The 19,815-nt window shown below is 49.8% G+C and overlaps 1 protein-coding gene across 2 annotated transcripts in view; it reads left to right on the top strand.

Annotated features, from left to right (window-relative positions):
• Positions 1-9,343: 9,343 nt before the first annotated feature.
• Positions 9,344-19,815, top strand: part of RIMS3 (regulating synaptic membrane exocytosis 3) — a 45,251-nt gene continuing 34,779 nt past the window's right edge. The window contains exon 1 of one of the 2 annotated variants that reach the window (XM_073317812.1): positions 9,344-9,595. The gene's annotated coding sequence lies outside the window, so the exon portion shown is untranslated. Of the gene's footprint in view, positions 9,596-10,493; positions 10,570-19,815 lie in introns of those variants that run through there. The other variant, XM_073317814.1, reaches the window with a different exon arrangement.

The following is a 19,815-nucleotide window of genomic DNA, read 5'->3' as shown; positions in this document are numbered from 1 at the left end:
TCCCCGTGTTGTGCCTTGTCAGCTTAGATTGCAAGGCATTCAGGGAAGGGACTGCTGTTTACTAGGTGTATATACCCTGCCCAGCACAGCGGGGCCCTGATCTCAACTGGGGGCTCCCGGTGCTATAACACAAATGTCTCGCCTCTCCCCGAGGCAGGTGAGTTTCCTGCTGGCCCCTTAAGCAGCTGTGCTGTGGTGTTAGCAGGACTTGCATTTATAAAGCCCTGAAATAGCCCAACATCAGTCACTTCCTGTTGGCTTCAGTGGGTGCTTAGGTGCTCAGCAGTGGCGGAAAGCTGAGGCTTGTGTCTGGCACAGAGAGGCTTGTTGCCTGCAGGTTCCAAGCTGCCCGAGTAGGGGGATCAGGCACTGAACTGCTGTCCCCACTTTGGCCCCTGGGGTGCAGGTGGTGGCCGGTGCCAACTTATTTCCTTCACCTCCACGCCTGCTGCTGGAGTGGGAGCTAAGGCAAATCTGAGAGGTGCCCCGTCCCAGTGCCCACCTGCTTTCTTTTTGTTTGATGGCAGCCCTTGCCATGCCTAAACGTAGATCGTCCAGCCCTATGCCTGCCATTTGGACACCTGCTGCCTCAGGGGAGGAGCACAGCAGCTCTGTAATCACCACACAGCAACTCTGCCAGTTTAAGAGGGGAGTGGAGGAATGCTAGATCCTACATTCCCAACCTAAAGTCTGCTCAAGACCTGTACAGCTTTTGCCCCTTGTGTTTAGATGGTACATAACGGATGGAAACTTGGCAGGGGCGAGGGGGGTGGTGGTTGCAGGGTAGGTAGGGAAATCAGATGTTATTCTCCGCAAGAAATCCAATGCTGGTAGGAGCATCCGAGAGGCAGGAAGCGAGAGAGCATCCCTTCCCTAGAGGAAGCTGCTCCATGAAATATTGATAGGATTCACACACAGCAGCCTCTGGAATGGTGTGAGCTGCATTGCAGATCTCAGACCCCCGCAGCAGCGCGAAGCCAGGGGTTGTTGGATCTCCGAGGAGAAGCTTCTTTTGTAGAACTCATTTATGCCAAGGGGATTCCATGCTGGCCTCTACCCTGCCGGAGGAAAGCGGCCCCTACCCCTCCACCCCCACCGGCACCCTTGTTCCTAGCTCTGCGACTCACCACACGGCGACAGTTCAAGTACTAAAGTGTCTGGGAACTCTCTTCTACACAGTGGATGAGGGACTGGTGGGAGCTGTCAGTAACTCGAGGAACCAGGTCGCTTCGGGGGTAGCAGTGGGATCCACTGCTTCCCACCTTCCTGAAAACTGAAGCTGATAGTGACGAAGAGCTCCCCCTGCCCGTTAGCTGCCATCTCTTGTCTTCCTCCTGAGACAGGCCTCGGCACCTGGAGGGGGTTTCTATGCCTGTGCCTTCTCCACTAGAAATACGTGGAGACAAATCTTTAAAATAAGATTCAGCCCCTACCAAAACAAGACAGGCCACTGCACATTCTTCGCCCGCTGGGGAGAGTGCGAGAGAACATGTGATGTGCAGTTACGTTGCTTAATGTGGTCCTGGAAAGCACTCTGATACCACAGTGATGAGCATGGGATAAGAATGTGTCTAACTTGTTCGGTTTGCTCAAGGGGGCATCGTTGGTTAAGAACAGAAGCTCTGCGCGGGTGTTAGACCTTGTGGCTCTTTTCACATGAAGGAGGCGTCCTTGGCCAACATAATTCTTCTTGCAGTGCTGGGTAACACGCCACACCTCCTGCGTGGACAGCTGGGCTATTGAACTGATTCCCGTCTCTACTGGGACATTGGTAGCTACCCAGGGCCTGGGTAGTTGACGGTGTACTGTATGCTGTGTCCATTGCAGGGATAACATCAGGCCCTCCTACTCCAGAGCACAGGCCCTTGCCGCTTGTGCGAGAGAAGAACTTCCTTTATAGGGGCTATGAAGCAGTTCTGATTCCCTCCAGTCCGGAGCAGCAGTGCCTACATGCACACCAGCCAGTTCATTAGTGTCGAGTTTGCAGAGCATTAGACACAATGAAGATGAGAGTTGCTGAACTATTTAACATTTCCTCCCCTCTGTGCAGTGGGAGAGCATTTGTGTGATAAGATCAGTCTCAGGAGCAGTTTTAAGGAAGCACAAAACCAATGGCCAAGGGACCCAGACAATCCCCGCCCTTCCCTTTCACGAGAGGGTGCCCCCAGTTTGCAGGACCATGGGCTTGAAGGGTGTGTGTGGGGGGTCTGAATGGAAAGGGAGTGAGGACTGTGAGTGAAGGAGGGGGGAGGAGGGCAGAGATGAGGCCCTCCAAAAGCAGACCTGCTGAGATGCCCCCAAACTCAACCCCTCCTCCTGCGAGCCCCAAATTCGGTGCTGCAGTCCCCTTTGCAAGCTGACACAGGTGAAGTCCCAGCCAGTTTACATCTTCAAGCTAGCGAAGGAAACCACAGACCAGTTGCTTTACTGGGGGAGCTTGGGCTTGTGTGACGAGTGCTGGTTATTTAGATGTACTAGGCATGATTGTTCCATTGTTACTTTGTCATTGAAGGGATTAGCCCAGCAACTGGAGATGTTGCAGTGGGGGTGGAAGGTGGGCAGCAGAAGTCTTCCTGAGATTAAACACCTCCCCCCTCGCCCCCCCCGAGCAAGACCACCTCAGCTACTGCAGGGTCCTGCGGATGGGCCATGGAGAACCAATCCGAGTAGCAGAACCAATGCACCCATTGCGTTATTTCTATTCGAGTGGCAGCTGGGGCTCACCGTGTGCTCGGCACGCCACGGCACTAGTCCCTGGCCTCTAGAACTTGTAGTCTAAGGGCCACAGACAAAGGGCAGGAGGAGAAACAGAAGCAATGTCGCCTGCCCACGGCCACGTAGCAGGGCCGTGATTAGAACCCGGGTCTGACTCCCAGTCTGCTGGCCTGTAGCCTCTGCACACACGAGCCATTGTAAAAGGCAGGTTCCCCGGCCAGAGTGAGGCCAGATCGTACGCTGCCTGCAAGAGGGATGCCATTTCGGAGCCTTCTCGTCTCCATTTGATTGGCTGCCCCACAACTCCGCCCCTACGCTGAGGCTTCCCTGCCAGCGGCCGGTTTGTAATGAATGTTTCTGGAGACTGATGGAGCATTTGATGCTGTGACTGAGCCCAGGGAGGCTCGTGCGATGGGCAGGTCTTTTATGGAAGCAGGTCATGAATAAATAACCATGCACGTGACTCAGATGGCACTCAACTGCTCCGCACGCCTCACGGTGCCTCAGAGCTGGAGATTGCATGCGCTCTCATGACGCAATCAATAATCACCTTCTCCGTCGTCTCCACCCAGAGTGCACCGAGACCCTCCTTACAGCCCTTCGGAGCGAATTATTTATTGATCCCGATTGCAGCTTCCCTTAGGCCCAGCGTTCTTTGCCTTGCCTTTGCCCAAGGATGGAGAACGCAGCGCTGGCTGAGGAGGAACAGAGCTAGGCAAAAAGCACAGGCTTCCCGTACTGCCTGTTTTCCCAGCTCCAAGCAAGGCCCTAAATCCAGCGTGTGGCTTGGAAACCGCTCAGCCCTTAGACTCAGACAGGGCCTGAAGTATCAAATGAAGTCAATCTTAAAGAGGCTTCTGCTAAGAGAGCAGTGGCTTAATTTTCCAATATCACGTGATACGTCTATGTTCCAAGGCATCACCCGCTGTATGCACAGACTCTGTTGAACCAGGGAGGAGCAGGATTTTTGCAAATGTTTGATGGGGAGAGGGCTTCCTCGCTTTACTTTGTTCCGCCGTGGAGCTGAAATAGCCAGTTCTTTGCACCCTGTAACAGATTCTGGAGTCTGTGCCGCAGACAGACCATGGGCTTTCTGGCTGCCATGGTGGTAGATCCACATACACGTGCCGATGGAGCTAAGGCGGGGCGGGCAAACTTTTTGTCCTGAGGGCTGCATCGGGTTTCTGAAATTGTATGGAGGGTCGGTAAGGGGAGGCTGTGCCTCCCCAAACAGCCAGGCATGGCCCGGCCTCTGCCCCATATCTGACCCCACCCCCACTTCTCACCCCCTGGCAGGCCCCCCAGGTCTCCTGCCCCATCCACCCCCTGCTCTCTGTCCTCTGACTGCCCCCAGAGCCCGTGCCCCTAACTGCCCCCTGCCGCCCCATCCAACTCCCCCCTCTCCTTCCTGACTGCCCCCTGGGGACCCCTGCCCCCATTCAACCACCCTGTTCCCCACCTTCTGACTTCCCCAACCCCTATCCACACCCCCGCCCCGACCGCTGGCGGAGCAGTGAGCTGAGGCTGTGGGGGAGGGGCCAGGGGCTAGCCTCCCGAACCAGGAGCTCAGGGGCCGGGCAGGACGGTCCCACGGGCTGTAGTTTGCCCACCTCTGAGCTAAAGCATATGGAAACATGAGCCAATCCCTACATTCCTGATCTGCAGCTCATCTTTCCTTTCCGAGCATCACAGAAACCAGTTTGGCCAGGAGGCTAACCTCTCACATTATCTGTAATGGAAGCCTCCATTCGGTCCACTGGCTGGATTCCATCCTCATTCCAGCATTAAGGAGAATGAGTTGCTTTTGGAACACAGAGCTCTCAGTCCCTGGCCATTTTCACACCGGGGACCCAGGATGTGCTCTGCTGGGTGAGCAGCGAAGTCAGATAGACTCAGGTCCATGGTGGACAGCGAGCATAACTGTGGACACAGCAAGAACAGCTCAGTTGCAAAGCAGACCCAAAATGTGCTCATGCTTCTGTCCGTGTCTGTTTACATACAGCATCCACTGCCTTCCCAACCCGGCGCGACTCCAGATATTTCCAGATAGACCTAATGGCTCAGGCAAGTCCAACGGCCCATGAAGCTATTTGGGACAGAACAAGAGGACTATCGGAAGGGTGCAGAAGAGACTAAGGCACCATCAGTCTTGGGCAAGATTCAGATCTAGACAGTGGTTAACGATGGCCCTGGGTGAGCATTGAATTGGGCGAGTCACATAAGGGAGTGCCTCTTAATTAGCCTCTTGCAAGAGTAATGGATCATGGAATATGGACATGGGTCAGAAGAGCTTTGGCCAAGGCAGAATGCTGGGAGAGAGAAGTGAAGCAACACCATCTCCCAGATAGTAACAGTGTCTCCAACCCAAGAGCTCACAAGTCATGAGTTCTCCCCTGCCCCCAAGTCGTGATGGGCGTAACAAACCTGAGATTTAATTCATTTTAAGATCTTTATATCTGCTCTCTGGTTTTGAGCTCTTTTTTGCGGGGGGGGAGTGGTCACATGTTCAAGCTTTTCACTGCAAGCAGAGGGTGGAGTCTCACATAACATTACTCCAGGAGCTGCACTTTAGGAAACATCACAAGACTTGGGATAAAATCATAGAACCTCGCAAGACTAACGCTTGCCAAGTTTAGCTATTTTATCATAAGACCTTTGCATCTAATTTATTATTATTCTGGTGCTTCATTTAGTCCCTACTTCAACCAGTGGCGTGTGCTTTCCCACCGCAGTCCTCATTTTTAAGGGATCCAAGAAAATCCATTGGGTTGCCCCTAATTCCCTTGGGCAATACCATTCCAACGGCTAATAGATCTCAATTTCCAGGGAGCATTCCACAGTCGTCGGTTTAAATGATCCTTCAGATGATTTTAATCCAGTCCTACTCCTTGTTACATGAAGAGGCTGGATGTCCTGCTTGGGCATAGTTGGAGAAACAGCTGCTGGCTATTGGGAGAAGCTGTTTCTTGGGTCAGCCCAGGGGAGAAGCTATACTCAGTCCTGCAGAAACTGGGCATTCGAGAGGCTGAAATACAAAGCCTGGGTATACGCCGGCATTACCCGTGTTTCAACACGGCGGTGAAGAGAGGGTTGTGACTCAGTCCTGTTATCATGGCTTAATCTTGTATTTGTGGATAGAGTATTAGTAATTAATGCTTTTGCCTCGGTGGCAGCATGGGTCCCATATGATCTGGCCACCCCCAGGGCTATTTTTGGTCGTGTACTTGGAGTGGGCTAACAGCAGATACTGCTTGATATCTCTGCAGGGGAATCGTTCCAATAGGCTATGACTCCTAGCTTCAAGAAGGGAGACTTTTCTTTGATAAGTTAGGAACAGCTTCAGGGGGGAAGAGTAAGGGAGCGTTCATAAACAACCGCTATGCTGCTTCCGTGGATTTTAGAGTCACAGTCTGTACGACACTGATTTGAGGGAGAGCAAAATTCGGGCATGATACGCCTGGACTTAGATTCCCTGCCAGTCTAGTCCTGTTTCCAGCTGCCTCTCCCCTCCCTTTTCGGCAGTAAATTCTAACAACCCACTCCAGCATCCTCTGCCTAGTCCCCTGCACTGCAACACTGGAATTAGCAACGGGCACCATCATTTGCATCCTCCCATTCAATTGGGTGGCACTCTGTGCATGATTTGGAGGCCACCCAATTAGATGGCAGCATGCAACCTGCAGGCTCCGCTCTTGTTTCTATGTCCAAAGTTTGATACTCCAGCAGAGCAGCACAACTGTCCCAGATTTAAGCTATTTAATAATTTCACATGGATTTTAAATGCTTCTTTTGGGGAAAGACGCTTACTGAAACACAGGGCCAAAAATCTGCAGTCCTTTCTTAAGCTCCTATTGCAATTTTGCTGAAGAACAATGATTCTGGAGTCTCTCTCTCACACACACACACATACACACGTCTTACTTTTTAGGTAGAAGAAGCCAGTATAGCTTGTATTGGAGAAGATTATTTTCCATGAACATTAAATTAAGGACCTGATTGAAACAAGTTTCATGCACCCAATTTGTGAGCAATTAAGTGTGCAGGTCTGGGAATTGCACTTGCAGGTTTTTAATTCATCGACATTCAGTTATTCACCTTGTTGCACAGTTAATTGCTTGCTCAGATTTGCTGAGCAATGGCTCCTCTAACTTTAAAAAAAAGAAAAATCCGGACTGAAGGTGTCCAAGTGGGGTTTGTCGGACAGGATTCTGGGAAACTCAAACTCATGTGGGCTCATGAGTTTTCACACACAACCAGTGTTTCTTACCTTCTAATCTCAGCCATTCTTTACCTCACATTAAGAAATGGCAAGGATCACAGACTAATAGTTCTTAGAAGCTATGTCTACACTGGAATTAAAAGCCTGTGGCTGGCCTGGGCCACTTGACTCGGGCTCGCGGGGCTTGGGCTAAGAGGCTGTTTAATTGCGATGTAGATGTCTGGGCTCAGGTTTCAGCCTGAGCCCAAATAACTACACCACAGCTCAACAGCCCTTTAACCAAAGCCCCGCGAGCCCGAGTCAGCAGGCATGGGCCAGCTGCTGGTGTCTACTTGCAGTGAAGATGTACCCAGAGCTTTCTATTTTCATTCAAATTCTGAGATTGTTTCCCCATCCCTCCCCCGGCAGGGTTTGCACTATTCTGGTGCTTGGATAGTGTTCTGGATCCCCCCCAGCTTCAGTGATCCATATCGGCATTTTAGAACCCTGGAAAAAAAATCTATTCCAAATTTTAGAACTTTGTCCCAAGTCTCTTGCATTGAGTCCTACCATCTGTCTGATCTATGGATGCTGAGTTTACGCTCATGCTACAACGGTCTCACCACTTACCTTATCCAATAAAGAGGGGCCCAAACAAAAACCCACAACATGGATGTTGCATTCCTCTGTGGGTAGATACTTAAATAGTCATGGGGAGAGTGGGAGAGCGAGAGACTGATTCTGTAGTCCAGCCGTAAGAGCACCCCCCAGGAAGACAGAAGAACCTGGGTCCAGTCCCTCCGCTCCAACTATTCCTTCATTGTGTATCCACAGTGGAACAGAGAGAGGCTGAGGGATCCCTGCATCAGAACATCCCATAGCTCGGTGGTTACCTCAGCCTCCTGAGAGGTCGTAGACTTCTGTTCAAACTTTTTCTCCCCTCTCTGCCTGATGGGGGAATGGAACCTGGCTCGCCCACATCCCAGGTGGGCACGCTTACCCCTGAGCTAAAAGTTATACGGTGGCCTTTTCCTCCTGCTGGATTTTGAATAGGACCCGATCCACTCGGTGGCCCTTGGGCACGCTACCTGGATCAGGCCCCACAAGCAACTTAGGCATTTGTCTACCGATCTTCCCCTAGTTCATGAATTGCTGTGGGGCTCAGTGGGGAGATAGGTGCCCAGACACCTAGAGGGAGGCTGCAGCGCACTTGCCCAGAGGCAGGAACAAAGACGCCAAGGGAACAAATACTTAGCTGCTGCAGGAGTTTAGGTGCCCCCAGGGGTCGGCGGGAGTTCTGTGGATTGCAGTGGAGACAAAACTGGGACATAGACATCTAAGTCTGGGGCTTAGGCACCTAAGTCCTTTTGTGGATCTGGCTGTAGTCTCTCTGTCCCTCAATTTCCATCTATAAAATGGGGTTAATAATACTTCCTATGTCTGTCTTGTCTATTTAGGTTTAGAAGACCTTTGGGGCCAAGAATCTGTTATGTGTACGTACAGCACCTAGCGCCATGGGCCCCGATCTCAGCTGGAGCTGGTAGGCACTGCTGGAATACAGATAATTACTATTAATAAGACAGCCAGGAGGTCTAAAGCAAATGATCAGAGCTTTCTTACTGCCCACCCATCCCAAGTAGTGATGGGCTTATTCTGCAGCAAGGAAGATTTAGGGGAAAAAAACAACTTTCAAACCTAAGGGTAGTTAATCTCTGAAACAGGCTTCCAAGAGAGGTGGTGGAATCCCCCTCACTGGAGGTTTTTAAGAACAGGTTGGAAAAAAACCTGTCAGGAATGGTCTAGGTTTACGTGGCCCTGCCTCAGTGCAGGGGGCTGGACTCTGTGACCTCTTGAGGTCCCTTCCGCCCCACATTTCTATGATGGTGCTTCTTCTAGGCTCACCATCCACCACCTTTGGTTCAGCTTTGCTTTCTTCTTACCCTGAACCAGGCACTCCAGCTCCAACGTAGCCCATCAAAAACGGAGGCCCTGAGCAGCAATATTCAGCTCAGGTTCCAGATTGTCCCAAGTTTTTGGGAACTGGCTCTAGTGCTTTCACGTGCCCCCCATTATAAAGGGCTAAGAGCTGGATGTGGGGGTCAGAATCCAGGCTCGCCAAAGACTGGGAGTATTTGGCTTTGAGCCCCATGCCTAGTTACAGTGTTACGCTATTACAGACCCCAAACAATGTCTTTGCATCCTGACGGGAGTGAGGGAGAGAAGTGGGACCCCAAACCATGGATTATGAGGAATAAGGGGGAGAGGGAGGGAAGAGACGACCTAGTAAAGAACCATCCTCCCCACCCACTCAAAAAAAAAAAAGTGCTTGCCAAATAACGGTGATGACTGGTCCCCACATGCCTTGCATCTCACTTCTGAATTTCTTGCCTACCCCTGCTTTTGGCTGTGAGGAGAATTGGGTCAGGGAGGTAACCATGGAGATGCTTAAGCAAAGAGTCTACAGCTCCGCTCCTGTCTCTCTCCAGAAACCTTTAAAGATTAACTAGATTGTCGTCTCCTCACACCAGGGATGGGATTTTGGGTTTGAAGCATTTGGGGCAGATTTCTTTTTTTGGGGAGGGGGAAAGAAGAGGTGGGGTGTGTGTGTGTGTTTTGGAGAAGAAGCAGGGGTGTCTTTTATTCCTGTTATACCTGGACAGCATTGTCGGACTCCTCTATTTGGTAAGATGCATCATTTTTTCTTATTACCCCTTTTCCTTAAAGGTGTGTGCGTGGGAGGAAGGAGAGTAGGGAGTAATAGCCCCGTTTCTCTTTTCAGGAGCATTTGCAGAGGTGAATATTTAATCAAATGCAACAGGGAATTAATTTTTCTAGACAATTTGTACCGTTGCGTGTTATACATCTGCTAAAGCACAAACAGGGAGATTTCTTTCCGTCTCCCTGTGGGTCTGTGTGTGTTTCTATTAAAGTGACAGATCAGCAGGAGAAATGCTACTAACATGATATGTTTCTTTCATTTTGATTGCCCTTATTTGATTTCCTACTATTCCATACGTCCTGAAGCGATTTTACCCACAAAAGCCCTAGCACGGATTCCAGTCTGTGTAGAGACATGGAGCTCGTTTACTGGAGAACTTCTCAAAATGCTTTATTTTATTTTTTTCAACTGTAAGAATGGTGAAGGTCATTGATAAGCAACCAGATTAGGTTCTACAAGCTTGGTTTCCATCTCCTCTCTTTTCTTCTCCCCACCCTCCACTATCTTAGAGCAGCGATTCATGGTAGAGAAGGAAGGAAGCTTTAATGTAATCCAATCACTGATTGAGCATTGCAGTAATTTACTCTGAGAACGGTTAGGATTTTGCAATAAAATAAATAAAAATAGGAGAGAGAAAGGGAATTGGAAATTGCCTTGCAACCCCCCGCTTGGTTAAGGCGAGTGTGTGAGAGAGAGGGGGCACAAACCCCCCAAGTGCTGCGGATTTTGGACCAAGGATATTCTTGTGGTAATATGTTACATTTGCCAGGTTGGTACCAGTCAGAGCCTATGGCTTCTGTGTATGCTCCCCAGCTACTTAGGATATGTTCTGTAACCAAGCTTGTCTTGGTACAGCAGACAGCACGTCCTTCCAGTTCCCACCCCTGACTACTCGTTCTCCGAGGGAGCCATAAGAAGATGGGGAGAATGGATGGAGGTAAAATTAAGAGCAGGGTAACAAATACCCGTCCTCTACGCTCAGCAATACAAGAGCATGCTTTCCTTGTCCTTTGGCACAGCTTATTCTTTGTGTGCTGTATTGCAAGTGATCCCATTAGCTGTAATGATCTAATTTGTTACTACCGGAGCTTAGCAATTCTCAGTGGTGGAGGAAGAACAGCATAGGGAAAACAGCAGCAGGATCTTGTGTTTTTTCTGGCTTTATAACTACTAAGGATACTTAGCTTTTCAGCTGTAGTTCTCTTAGGAATGATGAAATGGAGGTAAAAGGGAACCTTAGAACCCCCTCGTTTATCTTCTTATCAGTTTTGAGCCAATGCCCCAGCATGTTGCTATGGGGCACTGTGTTGCCAGGGGTACCCCTCTCAAATGACATTAAAAATGATGACACTGTGTGTGTGTGTGTGTGTGTGTGTAAGTGTACGTGTGCACGTGAAAAAGCTAGGGTGTTGCCCTTGTTAAATTCCAGTTGGGTGATTGCATTCTGCCTTCCCAAATTTTCCGCTGCAGTATCAGTTGAATACTGTATTGTTTACTTCCTGTCCTAACTGTGGTCCCAATCCAGCAAAGGCTCACACGTATGCTTAACTTGAACTACATGAGTAGTCCCCATTGAAGTCTTTGCAGGATCGGGGCCTGGTTTTTGTCATGTTGCTCCTGGGTGCTGTTAAACAGCTATTGTGCTCCACACCAGAAGCAGTTGCATTTCAGTGGTAGGTAAAATGATCCATATTTTATAGGAATTTGCGATCATGAGATTTATATACACAAGATTTATAATTCAGGAGTTTGTTTCTGTTGAGTGCTGAGAGAGAACAGTCTCAGTTTCAGAAAAAATCAAGCTCTTCCAACCTACTACATGGCATCACTTCTGTTGTATATTATTGTTCCAGTTTTACAGATGGGAAAATCAAGGCACACAAAGGGGAAGCAACATGCCAAAGGCAACAGAGGGAGCCAGTGTTGACAATGGGATCAGAGCACTGGCCTCCTAGTGCTTTAACCACACAACTGAAGTGCTTCCCTGTTCTAGGAACATTAGTGAGAATTATTTGGATTGCTGTAGCCCCTAGGAGCCCCAGGCCTAGTCCAGGACCCTGTGATGCTGTACAAACACACAACGAAAGGACTGTGCCTGCCCCAGAGAGCTTAGGGTGATTCTCCCAGAGCAATGGTTGAAGCCCCCTCGCTGGTAAATAACAGCTGACCTCCGTCTCCGTGATTGGTGGAGCTGTATTAGATAACTGGTGAGTATTTGGACATCCAAGGTTTGAGTGAAAATATCTGCGGATCCCCAACATTTTACATAGTTTAGCATGAATGATCGCTCACCTGAAATGTCCTGTTTTCCTATGGAAAAATGTCTGCCATCCTGGTACGGACAGAGAAACAATGCCATTCGGTGTTTGTATGGGACCTAGCACAGTGGGGTCCTGGTGGTCCAGGACTAGGGCTCGTAGGTGCTACGATAATACAGATAATTAATAATAGTGCCGTGTGATTGCAGTAGACACTCACACATCTGGCCTATCCACTACCAGATGACTGAAGAGAATAGTTCGTGAACAGTCTCCAGATTGAAAATTCTTGATACAAATTACATAGTGACAAATGAACAGTCTGAAGAAGATCAGCATCAGTTCACTAAGGAACAAGGGGGGAGGGGAGGGGGTAAATGAATAACATATATTCATTGTGCCTGACTCATCAAAACACTTAAGTGTGTGCTTAACTCTAAGCACAGGATGCACCCCAATGACCGCATTGGAGCAACTCCCCATGTCAAAAACGAAGCCCACAGTTAAGTGCTGTGCTGGATTGGGGCTTCACAAAGAATTCAACGAGCTCTGCTCAAGGCATTTAAATCCCTGGGAAATAAGCCAGGAGGCAACAATCCTGCACTGGTCCCCTGGGGAATGGGCTAGCTTGGCCACCTAGGTCTCTTCCATCTCTGATTTCTATGCTCCAGTAAAATGAAGGGTTTGTAAACCCCCAGAACAGGGCAAGGGGAGCCCATCAGGATCTAGCCATCCCAATATCCTCTTTAACGTGGGTGATACCACCCGACTGCAGGCACGATCCATTGTGCTCCTTCAGCATTGCCAGGAAAAAAGGCCATCTGCAAAGCAGTTACTGCTCCCCAGAGGGGAAGCTAATGACTCAGCAGGAGCACCTGACAGTCTTGAAGCTTCCTGAAGTCCTGAATTGTAGAATTTCCTTCCCTGCCAGCAGCTGTTGCCCCCTCCCCCACAGAACCCCAGCTGGGGAGGTGTCAGGACACAGGCACAGGGGCAGCGAGCCCCCTTTTTAAAAAGCTGCGACCAGGTGTCAGATCAGGTCCTGGCCATGTAGGTTTCAAAGGAATGGGAAGCTGTAAGGCAGAACCCTCTAAAGGCTTTCAAGGCTGTGGTCATTCCAGGCTGCATGGCAGCCAGAATCTCTCTGTGTGTTGGACCCAGAAACCCAGTCCAAGGTTTACCTGCCACTCTGCAAAGGAGAAAGCTGAGCTGATGAAGTCTCTGCTGGCGCCAGACAGGTAAAGGGCTCCCCCATCTGCTGAATTAACGCGCAGAGAAGAGACAAACCCGGTCTGGAGTTCTGCGGTCTGGGCAGTCTCCCAATCAAGTCAGTTCTGAAATAAGTAGCGCCCCTGGGTTGAATTCTGCTCTTGCTTACACCAGTAGATTTACCCGCAAGTTACACCTGTGTAGTAGGGAGGACTTTGGCCCTCTAGTTTGCACACACCAAGTACCTTTTATCCATCTTATCTTAAAGAGCTTTGCAAAGGAGCACCACTAATTTACAGAGGGGGAAACAGAGGCACAGAGAGGTAAAGTGACTTGCTCCAGATCACATGGTGGGTCAGTGGCAGAGTTGGGGATGGAGCCCAGCCCTTTGCTCTGGCCAGTGGCTGTGTTGCCTTCTCTGTTTCCATAGGGGGTATTGCCTGTAAGTTTGAAGGGATTTTTGACAGAGAAATTGCAGGTGAGAAGCTTATAAGCGGCAGCTTGTTTTTCAAGGGTCTTGAGCATGGTCATTTCAGAGTTGTCCTCTTTTTGTCATGTCTGAAGGCTTATTGATAGTAACCCCTTGCAATGATAGAGCAGCTGTCTTCTGAGGATCTCAAAGCACTTTGCAAACCTTCTGCTCATGGAATCAGGATGGGAAGTGTCTTAATAACATTTGCATATAGAGTTGTTGCTCGACCCGAATGAATAATTGATTCGGGGTCAAGCTATAAAAATCTGGGGGAAAAATGCTTTGGTTTGAACCGAAACTGATTTTTCTATGTCCCCTCCCCCCCCATTGAAAAATAAAAAAATCATTTTGGGTCAACTGAACCATTTTATGAGCCACAAAATGAATTTCTCATTTGCAGTCACTTTCAGCTGATTCATCCCTCTTTTTAGCTGGCTAAATTTCTAAATGAAATGCTGTTTCGAAATGAAAAATCATTTCAAAATGAAAGGTTTCAACTTTGCACGAAACGACTCACCAACTGCAGAGACTGTCCTAGACTGAGGCAGCTTGGATATGGGGGGGTCCAGAGACAGGGTTGAGTCAAGGATGATGCCCAGGTCATGGGCCTGCATGTGGTGCTGTCCATAGCTTTACCTGGAGTTCATCTTGCAGCTTGTCTAGGAACTAAAAGTAATGGGAGCGCCTTGGCATAAAGGAGAGGGAGAATCTGGCCCTGGAGCAATAAACCTCATGGTTAGGTAGCTCATTGTTGAGTCTCAGGGCTCTGAGGTGCAGAGGGTCGAGTAACCTGGGAGCTGGCCCTAAATAAAAGGGCGGGACTGAAGCTGAACGTGGGAGAAGGAGATGGAGGGGATCAGAAAGTGCAAAAGGCAGAACCAGCAGCAGCGGGGCACGCGGGAGGGAGCTTACGCAGGGCCTTGAAAAGGAGGTGGAGTAACTCCATCCATCCATGGGAGGAGATGGGGCTCCAGTGCCGGGATTCCACTGCGGCAGAGGACAGGCTGGGCAGAGGATCTTTGTAGAGGCCTTCTGGGTAGGATGGAGGGGCGGGAAGGCCAGGAGATGAGCCTGAACGCACTTGCTCATTTTGTTCCAGCTGAGGTACCTCCAATAAAAGGGGACCTCTCGTTTGTGATGACCCGTGGTGGCCCCCAGAATCTGCACCCTATATGATTCCCTAGTGCAGCAATTCTCAGCTTTTCTCATCCCATGATCCTTTGTTACAATGAACTAGAGTTTCAGGATCACTCTCGCAGCTAGTTATAAAGAAAGGGAGGTTGAAGTTGGGAGCCCATATCCTCCACTATTTACTAGCTACAGACCTGATCCAAAGCCCATTGAAGTCACCGGAAAGACGTCCGCCAATTTCAGTGGGCTCTGGCCTGCCCTTCATTTGTAAGGTCAGAAGATGTAAAAGTCATATTACAGGGCACTTGTAAAACTGACATTTTTGTTTGAAAGACCTCATTTTGTGCATTATGTTCTCCTTCAATTTTACCCTGGTGCTAAGTATTGCTTTGGCAATTATGGTCTGCTTAGCAAACAGCACCCCTGCCATGCACATCTGTAGAGAAGGGGAGGAAAAACGACTTGCTAACCTGTTTTTTGTGTGCGTCTAATGGTGGGTTAATAGTCTGATTCACTGCCAAATCTGCTAGTTGTTAGCTCAGGGCTCCTTTTAAAAAAAGGGAATCAGGAATGGTATACTTATCCAAATTTCTCTGGGGTTGGCTGAGTCTTGGAGCTGAGCGTGTCCCTTTTTTAGTGGCATTTGCATTTGTTTAAACCCTACATGAAACGTCTCTACAAAGCCTGTGTTTAGAAAGTGCCTCACCACAAGTCTAGCAGAGAGGAGGTACCCCAGCAAAGGAGCATGCTGAGTCAGAACCCACAGGCTCTAGTCCCACCTCGGATATGGATGACCTTACCCTTCATGTGCCTCAGTTTCCCCAAACAGGAAAATGAAGATGATCCTTATCTCACCGGGTGGGGTGAGGATGAGCTGACCAATGGATTTGAAACACCATAGAGATTCTCAAATGGAATTTGCCTATCAGAGGGCTAATAAAGAACAATTGGAGTCAAAAGCACATCCTAGCTCTGCCACTGATATGCTGTATGTCCATGGACAAGTCACTGGCCCTCTCTGTGCTTCTGTTTCCCTTCCCACCCTTTGTCTTTAGGTTCCATGTTCTTGGGGCAGGCATTGCCTCTTACTACATGTCTACACAGTGGGCCCTGCTGTTCAAATAGGTACAATAAGAAGAGTAGGCCCCTGCCCCAACAAACAGGCCATAGTTCCAATGAAATAATGCACTTGACATTTTCTGTGCAAGTTGTATATCCTGTTGGCAGAATAGCCAGACACCCAGGGCTAGGGTCCAGTCTCAGTTACTTCCGATTTATCCCAGTGGTGTTTACACTGGTGGTGTGACCAAGAGCAGAATCTGGTGCCCAGTCTAAAATCCCTATAGTATCTTGCAAAAAATAAAAAATGAAATGAAATTGCTTTGACGTTACTAACCACAGCTGGGCAGTACCTTAGTCTCCCGTCTCTCCACTGGTACTGGAGGCAAGTACCAAGCAGCAGAGCAATCCCAGAGGGCCCCAAGCAGGCATACAGTCTGTACTTGCTTAGAGCTACCGAATGAAACACCAGCCTTGCTTTCTGCAACAGCTGGGCAGGGTAGAGACCATGAGAAATCTCTCACCCATGTCTTGACCAAGCCTGCCTCTGCTATACGCCCCCAAAGGAGAGATGCAGCACCTCCTTTAGGCATAAAATAGAATGGCTAATTCTGGGTCATTCTAACTAGGTTTGACTATTTTTTTGACCTTAATATATTTGTTGGCTTGGAATTCACATTTCTAAATGCCATCGCTAGCTCTAGCATCCCGTTGACACAAGGGAGGTCCTTAGTTTGTAGTAAGGACCGAGGACACGCAGGTACTTGGATACCATGGTGATGAGCAGGTGATAAGAAACTATGCAGCTGAAGTCAATGGGGGCTCAACTCTTGTGAAAAATCAGGGCCTGGGCCTCTAAATTTGGGCACCCGAAAGGAGACTGGGATTAAGTGACTCGCCCAAGGTCATGCAAAGAGTCAGTGGCAAAGCTGGGAGCAGCACCCAGCCCTCCCCCGTGCCTTAACCACAAGCCTCTTCTATGAAGACATGTCCTCTGACAGCCCTACTGACTTCAGTGCGGTCGCATAGGGCTAACGGAGGGCAGAACGGGGCCTGTGCAGGGGACAACTGAACTTGGGTTGGCTAAACTCCCACAACGGAGCCTGGAGGTCAACACAATGACTTCGGCTGACATGGATGCAGCCAGAAGAATGCTGTTACCCCTATGAGCCAGCTGTCTGTCCCCTGCAGGAGTAACCCATCTACTTTCCCTCCCCCTGCTCCCATGCTTGAATCTTCAAGCCGTCACGTAAAGTCCCCTCGGGAAGAGCCTTTTATTACTTGCTGAAAGCGCCATGGGGCAGGAACGGGCTTTGTTCTGTGTCTGACTCTGACCAGCGCCCAGCACAATGGGGTCCTGGGCCATGACTGAGGCTCCTATGGGCTGTTGCGATCCAAATCATTCTGGGAAGGTGGCAGCAGGCAGGTGCGGTGAGGGACTAGCAGAGAAAGCATTAACAGGGAAGCTCCCCCCCCCCCACACCCCCACTCTGTGTGAAATCTCTTCAGCACAGAGCTTGGAGATCCTGTGACACTGAGTCAGTGGCTGGGGGAGAGAGGCCGTTTACATGACTGTGTTCCTCTTCCGCCCGTGTTTCAGGCACGCGGCCGGCACCCCTTCCCAAGCAAACCCTTTAATCTCCTTCCCACGCCTACTGGAAGGGCAGCAGGCTGGGGGGTGAGAAATAGCAGCCAGAAGGTAAATATTGAAATGCTGCCGTGCTCCAGGAGCGGGCTCTAATTAACGATATTATGAGTAATTGCCCAGCTTGTCTGCGAACCTATTTACATCCCTTTATAACTGATAAATGTGTGAGTTCATGCAGAGCGGTGTGACAGCCCAGCCCAGCCCCCCGTAACGTCTCATTAGCCCGGCAGGCAGACGCAGGGAGCACCTGCAGGGTCGCCCCTCTCAACTGCCACCCACGCACTTCAGGCTCTGCACGGGGAGGAGCCAGGCAGGCAGGTGTGGAAGCAGTTTTATTGGCCGGGATGGCAACCTATATCCTTGCAGCACCTATGCCGCTAACGAGCCAGGCGGCCGCGAGGGAAGGCGCAATGGCCCAGAGCCGGGGAGGGATTTAGGCGTTGTGTGCGGAGCTGCACTTGCTCAAAGCTTGCCTGCCGGATCGGGCCCTGCAGGTGAGGGAGGCCGGGGACTGTCTGCCTCCAGGGCTTTGAGGATCACGCTGGGGCTGAGGCGGGAGAGAAGCCTGAGGCAGCAGTGCCCACGCGTGGAGGCGGAAACTTCGGTACCGAGGGGGAACTTTGACAGCAGAAATGTAAGCGCTGAATGAGTTTAGGCACCAGTTGCGTGGAAGCTTTGTGGATCCCAATGGCACCCGAATCTTGGACTTAGGCACCTAAGTGGATCCAGACCCAAGCATCTCTCTGAAGCAGCATTTCTGAACAACTGGTCCGTGGACAGGCGCCAATCCCTGAGATCGCCCTGACACAGTTTAGGAAGGCAGCAAGCTGCTCTCTGGTATTGAAAGGTTGAGAAATGCTGATCTAAAATATTTATCTGGCTTCCATCCTTATAGTATCTGGGTACCTCACCCTCTTCATTGGATTTATCTTCACCCTACCCCTCTGGAGAAGGGAAGCAATAATAGTGCAGATGGGGAAACTGAGGCACAAAATGGCTAAGTGACTTGGCCAAGTCTGTGGCAGAGCTGGGACTTGAACTAAGGTATCCCTGTGTCTTAGGCTTGTGCTCTAACCCCTGGGCCATCCTGTCTCTATTGCAGTAGAACTTACAGGCCCCAAATGAGATTGGGAGCCCATTGTGGTGGGCACACATGGATCACGAGAGACTTTTCCTGTCCCAAACAGCTCGAACTATACAGGCTGGACAGCTGTGGGGTGAGAAGGGAACTGAGGCACAGAGAAGGGAAATGATATGTCTTGGGCCACCCAGCAGATCAGTGGCAGGGCTGGGCACTGAAATCCTATCTTCACTCTGCGGTCCTCAGCCCTGCACCGTGCTGCCACATCAGTCAGCTATAAAACACACAGGCCCATTATCGAGGGTGTAAACTGGTGCAGTCAGTTGTCATTGATGGCTGAGACGGAGATTGCTAAGGCACTAGGGGATCTGGATGCTCTGTTCCCATTAATTGTAATGGCAAATGATGTCCAAGTGCTTTCATGCAGCTTTGAAAATCTCTGCCTGTGTGAATTACCTCCAGTTTGTCAGTCTCTTGCTCAAGGAGGTACCCGGGACCCAGTAGGTGCAGCCGTGCCTATGTCAAATGCAGGGGGCTGCGGAGTTCCCTCTGCTGGGATTTTGCCTTTTCACATGCGCAGCCCAAAGGGCCATCAGCTTGTATTGCTGCATATCCCCTTGCAAATGAGGATCTGGAGTGCAGACTCTAATGGCCAAGAGACCCCTGGGTATCTCCCTTCTATTAAATATGGGATTTTACCCCAGATGTAGCATATACTTCACTGCAAACAATGCACTTCCAGATGTGTAACTAACAGTGAGAAATTATGGGCGAGATCCTCCGCTGGTTTCAATCCAGCCATGCCAGTTTACTTCAATGGCACAAGGCCAACTGACACGAACTGAGGGTTGTGGGCATCATTTTGGCAAACTCACTTGCAATGCTCAGTTATGTAGCAGAGATGGGGAGGGGTGATGGTGCAAAACAGAACCATTTACCCAGTCTCTGAGCCTGGATAATTTGGAATAAATTTGGATAATTTGGAACCTGGATCTTGAGGATGGGGGTCCAGGGTAGTTTGTTTGCTTCCGAGTTTGTCCTGAAAAGTAAACATCTAATCCAACCACAATACAGGTCTGCTGAGGGTCTGGTCCATATTATTCACGGACCATGTAACTGGGAGTAATAGCAGGTCCCCAGTGTGTAGGAGATAAAGCAATTAGAGGGTGTAAGTCGAAGCAAGATTGTTACTTTAAATTTACACCTTTCCCTGCCCCGGGCACAGAAATTACAACTTAACTCACTGACTGCTGATTCGCCATTGCCCTGCACCTGGTCTCATCACTCACACCAGCACAAAGCAGGTCTAAGACCCAGGCATGCTG

The sequence above is a fragment of the Lepidochelys kempii genome, chromosome 19 (assembly GCF_965140285.1).
Source record: "Lepidochelys kempii isolate rLepKem1 chromosome 19, rLepKem1.hap1, whole genome shotgun sequence".
In the NCBI taxonomy this organism is placed as follows: domain Eukaryota; kingdom Metazoa; phylum Chordata; order Testudines; family Cheloniidae; genus Lepidochelys; species Lepidochelys kempii.
Note: the sequence above shows the minus strand (reverse complement) of the source record. Positions and strands in the feature narration are given on the sequence as shown.